Below are 14,905 nucleotides of genomic sequence, written 5' to 3' on the forward strand. Positions count from 1 at the left end.
TGGTGTCAGAGGTACACCTCAGGCTTCTCAACAAAGCACCGGATAACTCAACGAAATGACGAGAAAACTTGAGCAACACCGACATGTGAGCAGCCATGAGATCACTAAGTAACTAAATATCGATCAGGAAGCAGTTTTAAATCATTTAGATCAGGTTACATAGTAGTAGCTCGATTCCACAGGCGCTGGCGATGGATCGAAATTTCATCTGCGAAATGTAGTTAGTTATTTTATTATTATTATTATCATCATTATTATTGTTACTATTTATTTTATGGCCTTCATTGGACCACTCTAGTCAAAAATACAAAGTTGTAAACAATTTGTTACACAGGGATACAATTTTGCTCAACAATATCTTAATATGATATTTAGGTAATATAATTATTAGAGTCTATTCTTATATGAAAGGTGTTTGGCTCTTCTGTCTGCCCAATATTTCTTCATTCTTTCAGATATTTTCTTCCTTTCTTCATCTGAGAGCACTCTTCCTGTACTCCTTTTATTGATTTTCATTTGTAGTCTGGTTTACGGGTCTTGCAGTATTCTGGTATTCTTTGTCTTGTTTTTTTAGGTTATCTACTGTAATTTGGAGTTCTTTTATATCTTCCTTAATTTCTGTGATCCATTTAATGTCGCTCTTGCTATTCCACAATTTTTGTATTATTTTTTTACTAATTCTGTTTTCTGGAGTTCTCTTCAGATGTCCAACGAATGAGATGCGTTTCTTCCTGATTGTGCTCATGATTGGTTCTATTTTCTTATATACTGTTTCATTTGATGCTATTCTCCAATGTCCATTTATTTTATACTGTTTATTTATACATGTCCTAATTATTCTTCTTTCTATTTTTAGTATTCTGTCAATTTCTGTTGTATTAGTTGTTTTGGAGATAGTTTCAGCTGCATATGTTATTTCTGGTTGTGTAACTGTTTTATTGTGTTTTAATTTTGCATCTTTTTTGTTGTATGTAGTTTCAGTAATGTAAATTGCGTAGTTCAATTTTTTTTCTATTCTGCCATGATGGCTTCTCATTTAGATTGTATGTTATTATTTCGCCTAAATATTTAAATTTATCAGCAATTTTGATTTCCAGTTCTCCTATTGTAATTTTGTTTGCAAGTGGTGGATCAGTTAGAATATCATTTGGAAAAAACGGAGATCATGCTAAGGCCTACTTTCTCTGCTATTTCCTGTAGTGATTTCACTTGTTGCCTGGCTTCTTGAACGGTGTTGGCTAGGAGAGCAAGATCATCAGCGAATCCCAAGCAGTTTAAGCTAATATCATCTTTTGCACTTCCAATTCCTATTATCTTTGGAGTGTCCTTGTACCATTCTCTCATTATGTATTCCAGTGCACAGTTGAACAGTAATGGTGGTAGGCAGTCACATTGTCTTAAGCCTGTTTTTATGAGGAATGGTTCAGAAATTTCTCCTCTAAACTTCACTTTTGATTTGGTGTTGGTTAGGGTGAGTTGTATTATTTTAAGTAGCTTTGGATGGAGTCCTAGATTTCTTAAAATTTTTAATACTGAATGTCTGTGGAGACAGTCATATGCCTTCTTAAAATCTACAAATGTTATTGCCAGAGGTTTGTTCCGTTTCTTGTAGTATGCCGTTATCAATTTTAAACTAATTATCTGCTCTGCACAGCTTCTCCATGGTCTGAAACCTCCCTGATATTCCCCTAACTCCTGTTCTAATTGCTCCTTGATTCTTTCGTATAGGATCTTGGATAGAATTTTGTATGTGCAATCTAGGAGAGAGATTCCTGTGTAGTTGTCTGGGTTGCTCTTATCTCCCTTTTTGTGTAGTGGGTGGATGATAGCTGTGGTCCAATGTTCGGGGAATTGTTCCGTTAGCCAAATTTTTGTTAGAGCCATGTGTAAGGAGGTCTTGACTGTGTCACTTGCATATTTCTACATTTCAACAAAAACCTGATCTTCTCCACATGCCTTATAATTCTTTTGTTCTTTAAGAATTTTTTCTACTTCTTGGAAAGTTGGAGGGTCTAGTTCGTTAGGTTTGGTTTTTATTGGGGTATTTATGTTGATTTGTAAGGGTTCTTTGGATTCCTCGCAATTCAGAAGTTTGTTAAATGCTTTTGCCATGATTTCTGGATTTTGCTTGTTACTGTGTGTCATTCTTCCATCTTCATCTTTCAGTATTAGCGTAGCGGCCTCATACTGTTGTAGTTGTTTGACAAAGATTTTATAGTAGTTCCTGGAGTTGGTTTTATGATAATTGCCTTCCATAGAGTTTATAATATCTTTATGGGCTCCTCTCTTGGTTCTTCTAATATTTTGTGTGAATTTTTTCTTTCATTTTTTAGGTTGATGGCATTTTCTTCAGTTTTATGTGTTTGAAACTTTAACCATGCTTGGTGTCTATCTTCATGGAATTTGTAACATTCTGATGTCCACCATGTATGTTTCCTTCGTGGGTTCAAGGGAGCTAGATTCTCAGCTTCTTTTTTAAGTTTAAGCACTAGTTGTTCTAGATCATCTGTTAATTTGATGGTTTGTGTTATTTGTTGGTATTTATTATTTTTAATTAGCTGTTGTGGGTCAAACCTCCTTTTTATTTTATTAGTTTTTCCTGTCCTCTTCTTTAACGGAGTGAATTTGATTTTAATTTTAACTATGTAATGGTCTTAGCCTATGTCTACTCTTCTCAATACTTTAACATTGTTGATCTCCTTATGAAAATTTTTGTCCACACAGACATGGTCTAGCTGCCACTCCCCTTCCTCCAGTCTGGATGTTTCCATGTTTTAAGTTTACTTGGCTTCCTCTTAAAGAATGTTGATTTAGATATAAGGTTGTGTTCTCTGCAGAGTTCTATAAGTCTTTGACCGTTTTTGTTCGTAAATTTATGTGGACTCCATTTTCCAATTATATCTTTATATTTCTTTTCTTTTCCCAACTGAGCATTGAAATCTCCCAATAAGACTTTTACATTCTTTTTATTTACTCTGTTCACAGTTTGTTCTAGAAGGTCCCAAAATTTATCTACCTCTTCCTTTGTTGTTGTTAGGCAATTTTTTCATTTGTTGGGGCATGAGCATTTATTATTGTATAGGTTTTATTCATTGTTTTAAAGCTTAGAGTCGCAATTATTGGTGATACTGCTTGGAAATCCGTTACTGAATCTATTATTTTTATGTTTACTAAAAACCCTATTCCGAACTGGGGACATTGTTTCATTGCCCTTGGTCCTGGTTTCCCATTATAAATTCTGCATCCTTGTGGTTCGAATAGGTCCTCTGTGGTGTTTCTCATTTCTTGGATCCCTGTTATTAAAATTTTTTGATTTATTTAGTTCATCTGTGAGCTCCTTGAGTTTTCGGTCTGAAGTAGTGAGTTTGTTGTGTGTTGCTATATAATTTATCTGATCATGTTTAATCTTCTTTTTGTGTTTTAGTGTGCATTTTGATGGTTGCAAAAGCTCCGATTCGTTGCCGTCTTCTAGTTGACTACCCACCGAATCCGATGTAGCCTTTTCCTGTCTTTTTGAGCAGGACGCTGATTAGTTAATTATGATGATTTTAAGGATTATTTTATCGAAGTGATGTGGAGCGAGTCAGTTTACAGGTTATGTATACATCATTAGTGTTAACATTAATGAACACATTATTTTTATAGTCCTACTCATGCAACTACACTTAAAAGATTTCGCATCACCCTCTCCAATGAATTTACAGTATTTTACACTATGCTTTTTTTCAGATTGCATGAAAATTGATTTCATCCCTTCTGCTTCCATACTGCCAGATGTTCCTGTATGATTAATGCATGCATTTACCTTCATGCTTCTCCATCCATTCAGCACATTCCGCGGTGTTCTTTTTATTTTTCCAAAACTGACACGATTTACAACTCAAAGACAGTACCTCTGTGTCAAGAACTTTACCACAATTTACCCCGATGACTGTTGACACTCTATGTTGTGATGTGTGTCCTCTTGTTAACCATGAACCACCACAACTAACATCAATTTCGTTACTCTTCTGCAAAGGCTTTTCTTCATCAGCAGCTTGTGACATTGACTCTTCTGCATACAGACACAAGACAGCCCAGAAGTCCGTCAACAATCAGGTTGTATGTTGTTTGTTTGTTTTATTGGAGGAGGAAAGTCTATCATTCCACAAAACAAGCTGATTCCTGACAAACCTTGTCCTAAGCACCTCATAGTGGAAACAGTTTGTCTGTTGATTGCATGCACTCTTTTCTTCTGTCCAATCATGGCACTGTTTCAGAATGCACCAATATTTCCACATTTACCGCACATTATTGAGACTTTGCAGACCAAACCGAAAAAAGTCATTTAGTTTCACTTGTTTACCACACACACAATGTAGGCATCTCTCTGTTTGTTTAAACATTAGATCAATATTAACAATTGCATTTCCAATCTTCTCTGGAGATTTAGAAGGCCAATAGTTGCTTTTCACTTCCTTCTTAGAAGCACTTGCTGCGTTACTGCAATTACCATTGTTACTGTATCTATTTCCATGAAAATACACACGTCTTTTTAATAATATGCCTTGCGCTTTCCCATTTGGCAGTGAAAAAGAAATACGTCAGAAATTACGCTGTAGAATATACTTAAATCGATCCACACATACAATAATGCAAAACAAAAACAGTCGACTATCATTCCTTTGGCCCAAACCAAAGATAAAAATCACTTAACAAGTATAAGAAATTTAGAGTGCCATTCTGTGTCACAGAAGTATGAGAAACGTGTGTCGAAGATAAAATTAGAAGTCACAAAAGTCAGTTACCAACAAACAACTGAGGTGGGCATGGAATTACCAAATGTTGCCCGCACATCTCTATACATATTAATCAATAACTTTGCGGCCAATCGCCGACCGCTGCGGCCGAGCAGTTCTAGGCGCTTCAGTCCGGAACCGCGCTGCTGCTACGGTCGCAGGTTCGAATCCTGCCTCGGGTATGGATGTGTGTGATATCCTTAGGTTAGTTAGGTTTAAGTAGTTCTAAGCCTAGGGGACTGACGACTTCAAATGTTAAGTTCTATAGTGCTTAGAGCCATCCGAACCATCATCTGCAGCCAATCAAGATATTTTCATGAAATTTTCACATATGTGAAGGTAAAGAAATGACGAATATTATGGGTCTATTTTTGAAAAACGTGATTTTTTGGCCATGATTACTGTATCTACCCCCCTAGCAACAATGTTCACAATTTTTTAAACTACTTTTTATTTGTTTTTCCTCAGAAAAACAACATTTATTATACAGATTACATGTAATACAAAGTGTATATAATTTCAGGTTCACCAGAACACAGGAATTTATCGTTATTAAAAGGAGTGCTCTGCGCAACAAACCATTGACTGTAGATGGTTCTGGATTCATTGCGAATCAACAGTTTGTAGATGGAGATAGACAGAAATTCCTGGCTAACGAATTGCATAAATGGCTAGCGATGTCTAGGGTGACAAAATCTGGCGACCTACGACAATGATGCATGAAAAACGGTGGTCGTCGAAGTGAAGGAACGCTAGCGATATGAGGCAAGACAAGGTTTGGCGCAAGAAATGTGGTGGTGTTATGTGTGAAAGGCAAACGGATTTGAATACGATTCGTTCAAGTCTTTGCAGTCGTGTCTCTGTGCAGACCGCGGCAAAAATAATGTTCCAGTGGTGTGTTGTGATCAACGATATAAATTCAGTCTCATTCTTAACATCGAGAAAGTCGCTGATCGCATTGGAAATTCTGACAGCTTTGTGCCTTCTGGTTTTGAAATGTTATTTTTGAGCACGAAAAACATATAAAGTCTCTAGTATCGTGACGAAAAGATGAATCTTCACAATGAATACCGCTTTGAAACCGTCAAGGAAGTATTCAAAAAACTCGCCCCACGACTATAAAGGAACTTGAGACACTCGAACAATTCTTTCATCCTTACTCTGGGAAACTATGATCGCAACCACAGATGGAAGCATAAGTGGCCAAAGACACTACTATCTAGGGCATAACCACCTATGGCGAGCTAACACACACCGACAAGCAACATCGGCAAGTACCTATAAATCAGCACCATTGACTGCATATGTCAGCTGCTGTTAAAGCCGACTAATAGGCTACAGCACGGAAGCCGACAAGCTCGCTTACTAACGCACAAGCAAACCGCCAACACTGTCCTACACTCTGAATCCGATATATGACCTATTGGACAAGAAACTGTTATAGGTATGCTGACGCTGATCTAGAACCCAACACCTGCACCTAGCAGCAACCGCCGAGTAACACCGCTGCACAACGTTAAAGGTATCCGCCTGTATGATATCCACTACTAACAAAGCCTACCCTTGCATGAATTGTCACAGGCAGTAAGAAAACCGCTACAGCTCTTACAGTCCGACCCAACTATCGCAGAGGTTTTTCCCTTTGGTTCTCGCCTTGCCACTTTTTTCCCCTCTGCCCTTCAAACTGCTATCTCCAGATGAGCGCTTATTAATGGTTAACCTTAACCGGACGTAGGCAAACATCACTGTACCCACAGCCTGCAAGACCTCACGTTAGTGAAAACTAACCCTTATGCAGAGATGGCAGTAGACCTTTGTCAACTTGGCGATCATGCCGGTGTGGGCGTGGAGGGGCTCCACCTCTTCACGAAAACATACACGACTCTGCAGGCCGCACCAAGTGGTCTCTCAGGCAACAGGTTACCGAATACTCTTCTAGTGTGACTTGAAATATAAAGTGCTAAAAGGAACACCCAGACGAAATTCTGAGTGAGTAAAACGAGTTCGGTCGTGATTATTTCAGTAATTACGTTAATAAATATCAGTTGCGTCAATATACACACCTCAAAAAAATTTTGCATTACCTCGGTTCCGAGAGTTCCGGAACCTGTACAGAAAATTGGAGAGATCAACATAGACATCATTTCCTCCCTTTTTATTGCTCATGAAAACCACACACTGCATGTTGTACCACCATACATAGACCTTCAGACGTGATGGTCCAGATTTATGTACACAACGGTGTCTCTAATACCTAGTAGCACGTCCTCTTGCATTGATGCATGCCCGTATTCGTTGTCGCATACTATCCACAAGTTCATCAAGAGACTGTTGGTCCAGATTGTCCCACTCCTCAAAGGCGATTCGGCGTAGATCCTTCAGAGTGGTTGGTGGGCCATGTCGTCCATAAACCGCCATTTTCAATCTACCCCAGGCAGGCAGTCGGAGGATGGCATTCACGTTTCGAACAGCCGTTACAGCGTCTTCCATGACCACCAGTGGCATACGTCTGGCCCACATAATGCCACCCCAAAACAGCAGGGAACCTCCACCTTGCTGCACTCGCTGGGCAGTGTGTCTAAGGCGTTCAGCCCGACCGCGTTGCCTCCAAACACGTCTCCGACGATTGTCTGATTGAAGGCATATGCGACACTCATTGGTGAAGAGAATGTGATGACAATCTTGAGCCGTCCATTCGGCATGTTGTTGGGCCCATCCGCACCGCGCTGCGTGGTGTCGTAGTTGCAAAGATGGACCTCGCCATGGACGTCGGGAGTGAATTTGCGCATCATGCAGCCTATTGCGCACCGTTTGAGTCGTAACACGACTTCCTGTGACTGCACGAAAAGCATTATTCAACATGGTGTCGTTGCTGTCAGGGTTCCTCAGAGCCATAATCCGTAGGCAGCGATCATCAACTGAAGTAGTAGCCCTTGGCCGGTCCCCCTGCGGGTTCGGGGGTTAAGAATAAGCCCGCGGTATTCCTGCCTGTCGTAAGAGGCGACTAAAAGGAGTCTCACATGTTTCGGCCTTATGTGATGGTCCCGTCTCGGGTTTGACCTCCATCTTTCCAGATTCTTCCGAAGAGCGAGCCAATTGGGGAAGGGCGCCTTACATGGTGCACTGTATCCGTCGTGCGTTGAGACCTTTAGCCGGCTTTTTCGTCGTTGCACTGGGGTCCCGCTCGTTTTCCATCCCTTGGGCGAGGATCCGTCCCTGGGTGCGATTCCCACGCTGCAATCTGCAGTGTTTCTTTTAACTGCAACGACGACCTTGAACAGTTTTGCACCTAAGATCCAGCACGGTAGCCAGCCCGTTGTGGTGGGGCCGCCATGTACCCTCTTGGTTGTAGCCCCCTGACAACGCAGGGATCGCTTTACTGATGCCTGCGCCGTTAACTCCCCACGTATGCCAAGGAGTAGATGCCCATCTCCTTGGGGCATCGGGACTCCCGGCAATGGCCGTCCTGCCAGGTGGCTATTGCTGCGGCTGGGTGGCGCCCGTGGGGAGGGCCCTTGGTCGGAGTAGGTGGCATCAGGGCGGATGACCCACAATGAAGCGTGGTACATCATCTCTCGCTGGCGGACAGCCGCCAGCAGTCTCTAAGCGATCTCGGGCTCAATTTAATGCTGAAAAGTACAATCCGAAAACGTTCCCCTCTCTGGCCACGCCGTGGGAGGAACGTAATTCTCAGGATGGCAGTAGCAATTATTCGCCCCGATTCTTAGTTTGTACGAGAGCTGATGGGGAGTCTTTTCTCTCCACAAAGCCTCAGTTCTTCGTCGAGCATTTAGAGGACAAGTTTGGGGAGGTGGAGGGCTTGTCAAAAATGCGCTCTGGATCGGTCCTGATCCAAACGGCATCCTCTGCCCAGTCACGACGGTTACTTGCTTGTGACAAGTTGGGGGATGTTGCTGTTACGATCACACCGCATAAGAGTTTAAATATGGTCCAGGGAGTTATTTACCATAAGGAACTTCTTTTGCAGTCTGATGACGAGCTGCGCGCCAACTTGGAGCGCAGAGGTGTACATTTCGTCCGGCGCGTTCATCGGGGTCCGAAGGAAAATCAGATAGCTACCGATGCCTTCATCTTGGCCTTCGAGGGTGATACGTTACCGGAAAAGGTCAAGGTGATGGTCTACTGATGTGACGTCAGGCCCTATATTCCTCCCCCGATGCGGTGCTTCAAGTGCTGGAAGTTCGGCCATATGTCTTCCCGCTGCACTTCCAGCCTCACATGTCGAGATTGCGGACGCCCGTCTCATCCCGATACTCCATGTGCCCCGCCTCCCATCTGTGTCAACTGCGGGGAACACCATTCACCTTGCTCGCCAGACTGCAGAATATTCCAGAAAGAACGCAAAATCATGGAATATAAGACCCTGGACCGACTGAGGCCAAAAGGAAATACGACCGATTACATCCCGTGAGAATGACATCATCCTACGCCGCTGCTACAGCACCTGTGCTCGCCCCATCAGTTTCGCGACTTCCGGCCGGATCGCTGAGTGGTACAACTCCTCCTGCCCCCTTGCCAGTGGGGGGCTCTACCCACTGGGTTGCTCCTGCGCCACCTACCTCAGGGGCAACACAGTCCCCCCCATCAGGGACGTCCATCCCTGCTTCTAAGCCGGAGAAGTGTCCAACTTCTTCAGCTTCACACGCTCGCAAGGGGTCCCTCGAGTCCCTCCCTTCCCCAGTTTCCACCAGTGAGAAGGCTGACGACCGACAGTGGCGTAAGTGCCCACAATCAGCTGGTCGATGGGCTTCACGATCCTCCTCAGTCCCGGAGACTGAATCGGTGAAGCCCTCCCAGCCAGTTAAACCCAAGGAGCAGCGTGAGAAATCAAAGAAGAAGAGCTCTAAGCCCAAGGAACTCGCGGTGGCAGCCACCCCACCGCCTCCTTCCAGCTCTGCGTCTGAGGACGAGGTGGAGATCCTGGCGTCCGCTGAGGACCTCGATCTCGCCAGTCCCTCCGATGCCATGGATAGCACTAGCACGGGTGCTCAATCGGAGGCAGCAAGTGACCCAGCGGCGTAATCTGCCTTCCCAGTCTTGTCACGCCTTTCCCAGCCATGGACAATACCATCCTCCAGTGGAACTGCAGCGGTTTCTTCCACCATCTATCTGAGCTCCGCCAACTTATCGGCCTTCACCCTTTCTTCTGCATTGCTCTCCAGGAAACTTGGTTTCCAGCAATGCGAACCCCCGCCCTCCGTGGCTATCGGGGTTATTATAAGAACCGAGCAGCTTATGAAAGGGTGTCTGGTGGCGTCTGCATATATGTCCTTCACACTCTGCACAGCGAGTCTGTCCCTCTCCAGACGCCTTTAGAGGCTGTCGCTGTACGCGTGTGGACGCCACAGGCTGTTACCGTCTGCAGTCTTTACATTCCACCGGATGGTGATGTCTCGCAGCATGTCCTGGCTGCACTGGTCGCCCAATTGCCGCCACCTTTCTTGCTATTGGGCGACTTCAACGCCCATAACTCTCTGTGGGGTGGGTCAGTGGCAACAGGTCGAGGCGCCATCGTTGAGCATTTATTGTCGCAGCTCGATCTCTCGCTGTTAAATGATGGTGCCTTCACACACTTCAGTGTGGCGCATGGCACCTACTCCGCCATTGACCTTTCAATCTGTAGCCATAGCCTCTTACCGTCTGTCCAATGGAGTGTGCATGACGACCTGTGTGGTAGTGACCACTTTCCGATCTTTTTGTCACTACCACAGCGCCACTCTTCTGGGCGCCCTAGCAGATGGGCTATGAATATGGCTGACTGGGACTTGTTCTCCTCCACTGCCGCTTTTGAGCCTCTCTCTACCGATGACATTGATGCGGTGGTTCAATCGGTCACCACCGGCATCGTTACTGCCGCCGAATCTGCCATTCCCCATTCCTGTGGGCCCCCTCGGCGGAAGGCTGTGCCTTGGTGGTCGCCTGCGATCGCTGAAGCGATTAAAGATCGCCGGCGGGCGCTCCAGCGTCACAAGCGACATCCCTCCATCGACCACCTTATCGCCTTCAATCGGCTGCGTGCGCGGGCCCGCCTCGTTATCCGCCAAGGCAAGAAGGAGTGCTGGGAGCGGTATGTGTCCACAATTGGCCTCCATGTCACTCCATCGCTGGTCTGGGCCAAGATTCGACGCGTCTACGGCTATCGGCCACCTGTCAGCGTCCCTGCACTCTCACTGAATGGAGCAGTTTGTATTGACTCCGACGTCATTGCAAATCGCTTAGCAGAGCATTTTGCTATGAGTTCCGCTTCTGCGAATTACCCCCAGGCCTTCCGCTCCATTAAAGAGCGGATGGAACGTTGGAGCCTTTCGTTTCGCACCAACCACCCAGAATCTTACAATGCTCCATTTAGTGAGTGGGAATTTCGCAGTGCCCTTGCTGCTTGTCCTGATACCGCTCCTGGGCCAGATGGCATCCACTGTCAGATGCTGAAACACCTTTCAGTGGACTGCCAGCGGCGCCTTCTCGATCTTTACAACCGTCTTTGGGTTCCGTAAAGGCCGCTCCGCCGCCGACAATCTGGTGAGCCTGGAGTCGGCCATCCGTACTGCCTTTTCCCGCCATCAGCACCTGGTCGCTGTCTTTTTCGACATGCGGAAGGCGTACGATACGACGTGGCGCCATCACATCCTTTCTACGCTTCATGGATGGGGTCTTCGGGATCCTCTGCCGATTTTTATCCGCAATTTTCTGTCGTGTCGTACCTTCCGCGTGCAAGTCGCGGCCTCGTATAGTTCCTCCCACGTCCAGGAGAACGGTGTGCCACAGGGTTCCGTTTTAAGTGTCTGTCTGTTTTTAATAGCCATTAACGGTCTTGCTGCGGCCGTGGGAAACTCTGTCTCCGCTTCCCTGTATGCTGACGACTTCTGCCTTTACTACAGCTCTACTGGCATTGCAGCTGTTGAACGTCAGCTACAGGGCGCTATCCGTAGGGCGCAGTCTTGGGCTGTAGCGCATGGGTTTCAGTTTTCGGCAGCCAAGACCTGCCGGCGACGTACTGTCCACCCGGAGCCGCAGCTTTCTCTTAACGGCGAACTTCTTTCGGTGGTGGAATCACACAGGTTTTTGGGGGTGGTTTTCGATGCCCGGTTGACTTGGCTGCCTCATATCCGGCAGCTCAAACAGACGTGTTGGCGGCATCTCAATGCACTGCGATGTTTGAGCCACACCCGCTGGGGAGCCGACCGCTCTACCCTGTTACGGCTCTACCAGGCGTTAATCCAGTCCCGTCTGGATTATGGGTGCCTGGCATATGGCTGAGCATCCCCGTCTGCGTTGCGGGTGCTGGACCCAATTCTCCACAGCGGGATACGCCTTGCCACTGGTGCTTTCCGCACCAGCCCTGTGGACAGCTTACTCGTGGAGGCAGGTGTCCCTCCACTGCGGTTCCGACGCCAACGTTTGCTGGCCGCTTATGCTGCCCATGTTCTAAGCTCGCCCGGGCATCCTAACTATCGTCTCCTGTTCCCGCAGTCAGTCGTCCATCTGCCGGAACGTCGGCCCCGGTCGGGTTGTCCGATCGCCATACGCGTCAAGGAGCTTCTCTCCGGGCTTGGGCTTGTCCCTGTTCCACCTCCTTTCCGGGCACCTCTGCGTACACCCCCGTGGTGCGTTCCTCGCCCTTGCCTTCGGCTAGACTTGGCACAGGGCTCGAAGGACTCGGTCCCTCCAGAGGCCTTCCGCCGCCGCTTTTATTCCATCCTGGCCACGTATCAGGGCTCTGGCATTGTTTACACCGATGGCTCGATGGTTGCTGGTAGAGTCGGTTATGCGCTCACTCTAGGGGACCATTCCGAACAACGTTCCTTGCCGGCTGGCTGCAGCGTTTACACTGCTGAGCTGGTCGCCATCTTTCGGGCCCTAGAGTATATCCGCTCCTGCTCAGGTGAGTCCTTCATTATCTGTAGCGATTCCCTGAGCAGTTTACGAGCACTCGACCAGTGTTTTCCTCGTTCCCGTCTGGTGATGGCTATCCATGAGTCCCTGCATACTCTTGCGCGTTGCGGCCGCTCTGCGGTCTTCGTGTGGACCCCAGGCCATGTTGGGATCCCCGGCAACGAGAATGTTGACCGGCTGGCGAAAGAGGCGACTAGTGCAGCATCTCTGGACGTTGGCCTCCCGGAGACAGATTTGCGAGCGTTCCTACGCCGCAAAATTCTGGACCTTTGGGACACTGAATGGCGCGCCCTGCCTTCACGCAACAAACTTCGGGCCATCAAGGGGGCTACCGGTGTGTGGCGCTCCTCCTTGCGGGTCTCTCGCAAGGAGTCTGTTGTCCTCTGCCGGCTGCGCATTGGGCACACTCGGCTTACGCACGGCCACATATTGCGCCGTGAGGACGCGCCTCTATGTCGCTGCGGCTCCGTTTTATCCGTGGTTCATGTTTTATTGGAGTGTCCGTTTTTAGCTGCGCTCAGGCAGTCTTTGGCACTGCCTGACTCGCTCCCTGCCCTTTTAACAGATGACTCGGCTATGGCTGACTTAGTTTTACGTTTTATTCGGGCAGGGGGTTTTTATTCTTTAATCTGAGTGTTTCTGTTTTTATCTTCTTGTTTTGTGTTGATTCTGGCCTTTGGCCTCCGGTTTTAAACTGATTTTTTAATGTGTTTCAAGTGGTTGGCTTTTCCTTTTTTATTTCTCTGGTCGGCCAACCACCGTCACACTCTGTGTGGTTTTAGTTCGTTTTGTCTGGTCTTTGTCTCAGTTTCTCTTGTTCTGTGTCGTCTGTGATCTCTTCTGTTCCTCGTTTTTATTCTCTGTGGGTGTTCTTTGTCTTTGGAAAAAGGGACCGATGACCATGGCAGTCTGGTCCCTTTGATCCCCCAAACCAACCAACCAACCAACCAACCCTTGGCCGGCCTGAGCGAGGCATGTCATCGACAGTTCCTGTCTCTCTGTGTTTCCTCAATGTCCGAACAACATCGCTTTGGTTCACTCCGAGACGCCTGGACATTTCCCTTGTTGAGAGCCCTTCCTGGCACAAAGTAACAATGCGGACGAGATCGAACTGCGGTATTGACCGTCTAGGCATGGCTGAACTACAGACAACACGAGCCGCGTACCTCCTTCTTCGTGTGATGCCTGGAACTGATCGGCTGTCGGACACCCTCCGTCTAATAGGCGCTGCTCATGCATGGTTGTTTACATCTTTGGGGGGGGGGGGGTTAGTTACATCTCTGAGCAGCCCAAAGGACTGTGTCTGTGATACAATATCCACGCTCAACGTCTATCTTCAAGAATCCTGGAACCCGGGGGGATACAAAACTCTTTTTGATATGTGTATATTGCTGATGCTGTTTCTGGGCTGGTGATGTACTTTTAGTGATGAACGTCCATCTGGTATCCGCGATGCTATTTGTGATGCAGTGCTTGTTTTACCGTGCTGGACCCAACTCGTTCAGCGGTATGCAGCTACTGCAAACAGTAAACAGGGAAACATCGCAAGAAGAAGCGCGTCCTGCTGTCATACACCGACAGTAGCTCAGATCACTCCTAGTTTCTTTTAACGTATATATGTTTTAACTACAAGAACATGTTTGTAGCAGTGTTGTGTATATAGTTCCGCGTAGTCAGCGCGTACACAACTTTCCCAATAGAGTGCGCACCGCTAAGCACAACAGCGCAGGCGCAGCGCTCGTCCGTCTCTGCACTACGACATGGCGCTGTCTTAGAGACGGACCAAATTCTGCTTCCGCCGATCCGCGTATTAATATGTAACGCAGCCAATGAGATTGCTGCTAACGTAAAACCTTTTCTCCTCGCGCATCACACTCGCGCAGTGATACATGAACGCGCGAGGTATTATAACGAGTGTACAGACCTCCAATTGGTCCGTCTGCATTTGTCTGTTGGCCCGTCTGCATTTGTCTGAAAAATGGTTCAAATGGCTCTGAGCACTATGGGACTTAACATCTATGGTAATCAGTCCCCTAGAACTTAGAACTACTTAAACCTAACTAACCTAAGGACATTACACATATCCATGCCCGAGGCAGGATTCGAACCTGCGACCGTAGCAGTCGCACGGCTCCGGACTGAGCGCCTAGAACCGCTAGACCACCGCGGGCGGCTCATTTGTCTGCATTTGTCTGTACCACTCTGTACCCAAT

The sequence above is a fragment of the Schistocerca serialis genome, chromosome 5, assembly GCF_023864345.2.
Source record: "Schistocerca serialis cubense isolate TAMUIC-IGC-003099 chromosome 5, iqSchSeri2.2, whole genome shotgun sequence".
In the NCBI taxonomy this organism is placed as follows: domain Eukaryota; kingdom Metazoa; phylum Arthropoda; class Insecta; order Orthoptera; family Acrididae; genus Schistocerca; species Schistocerca serialis.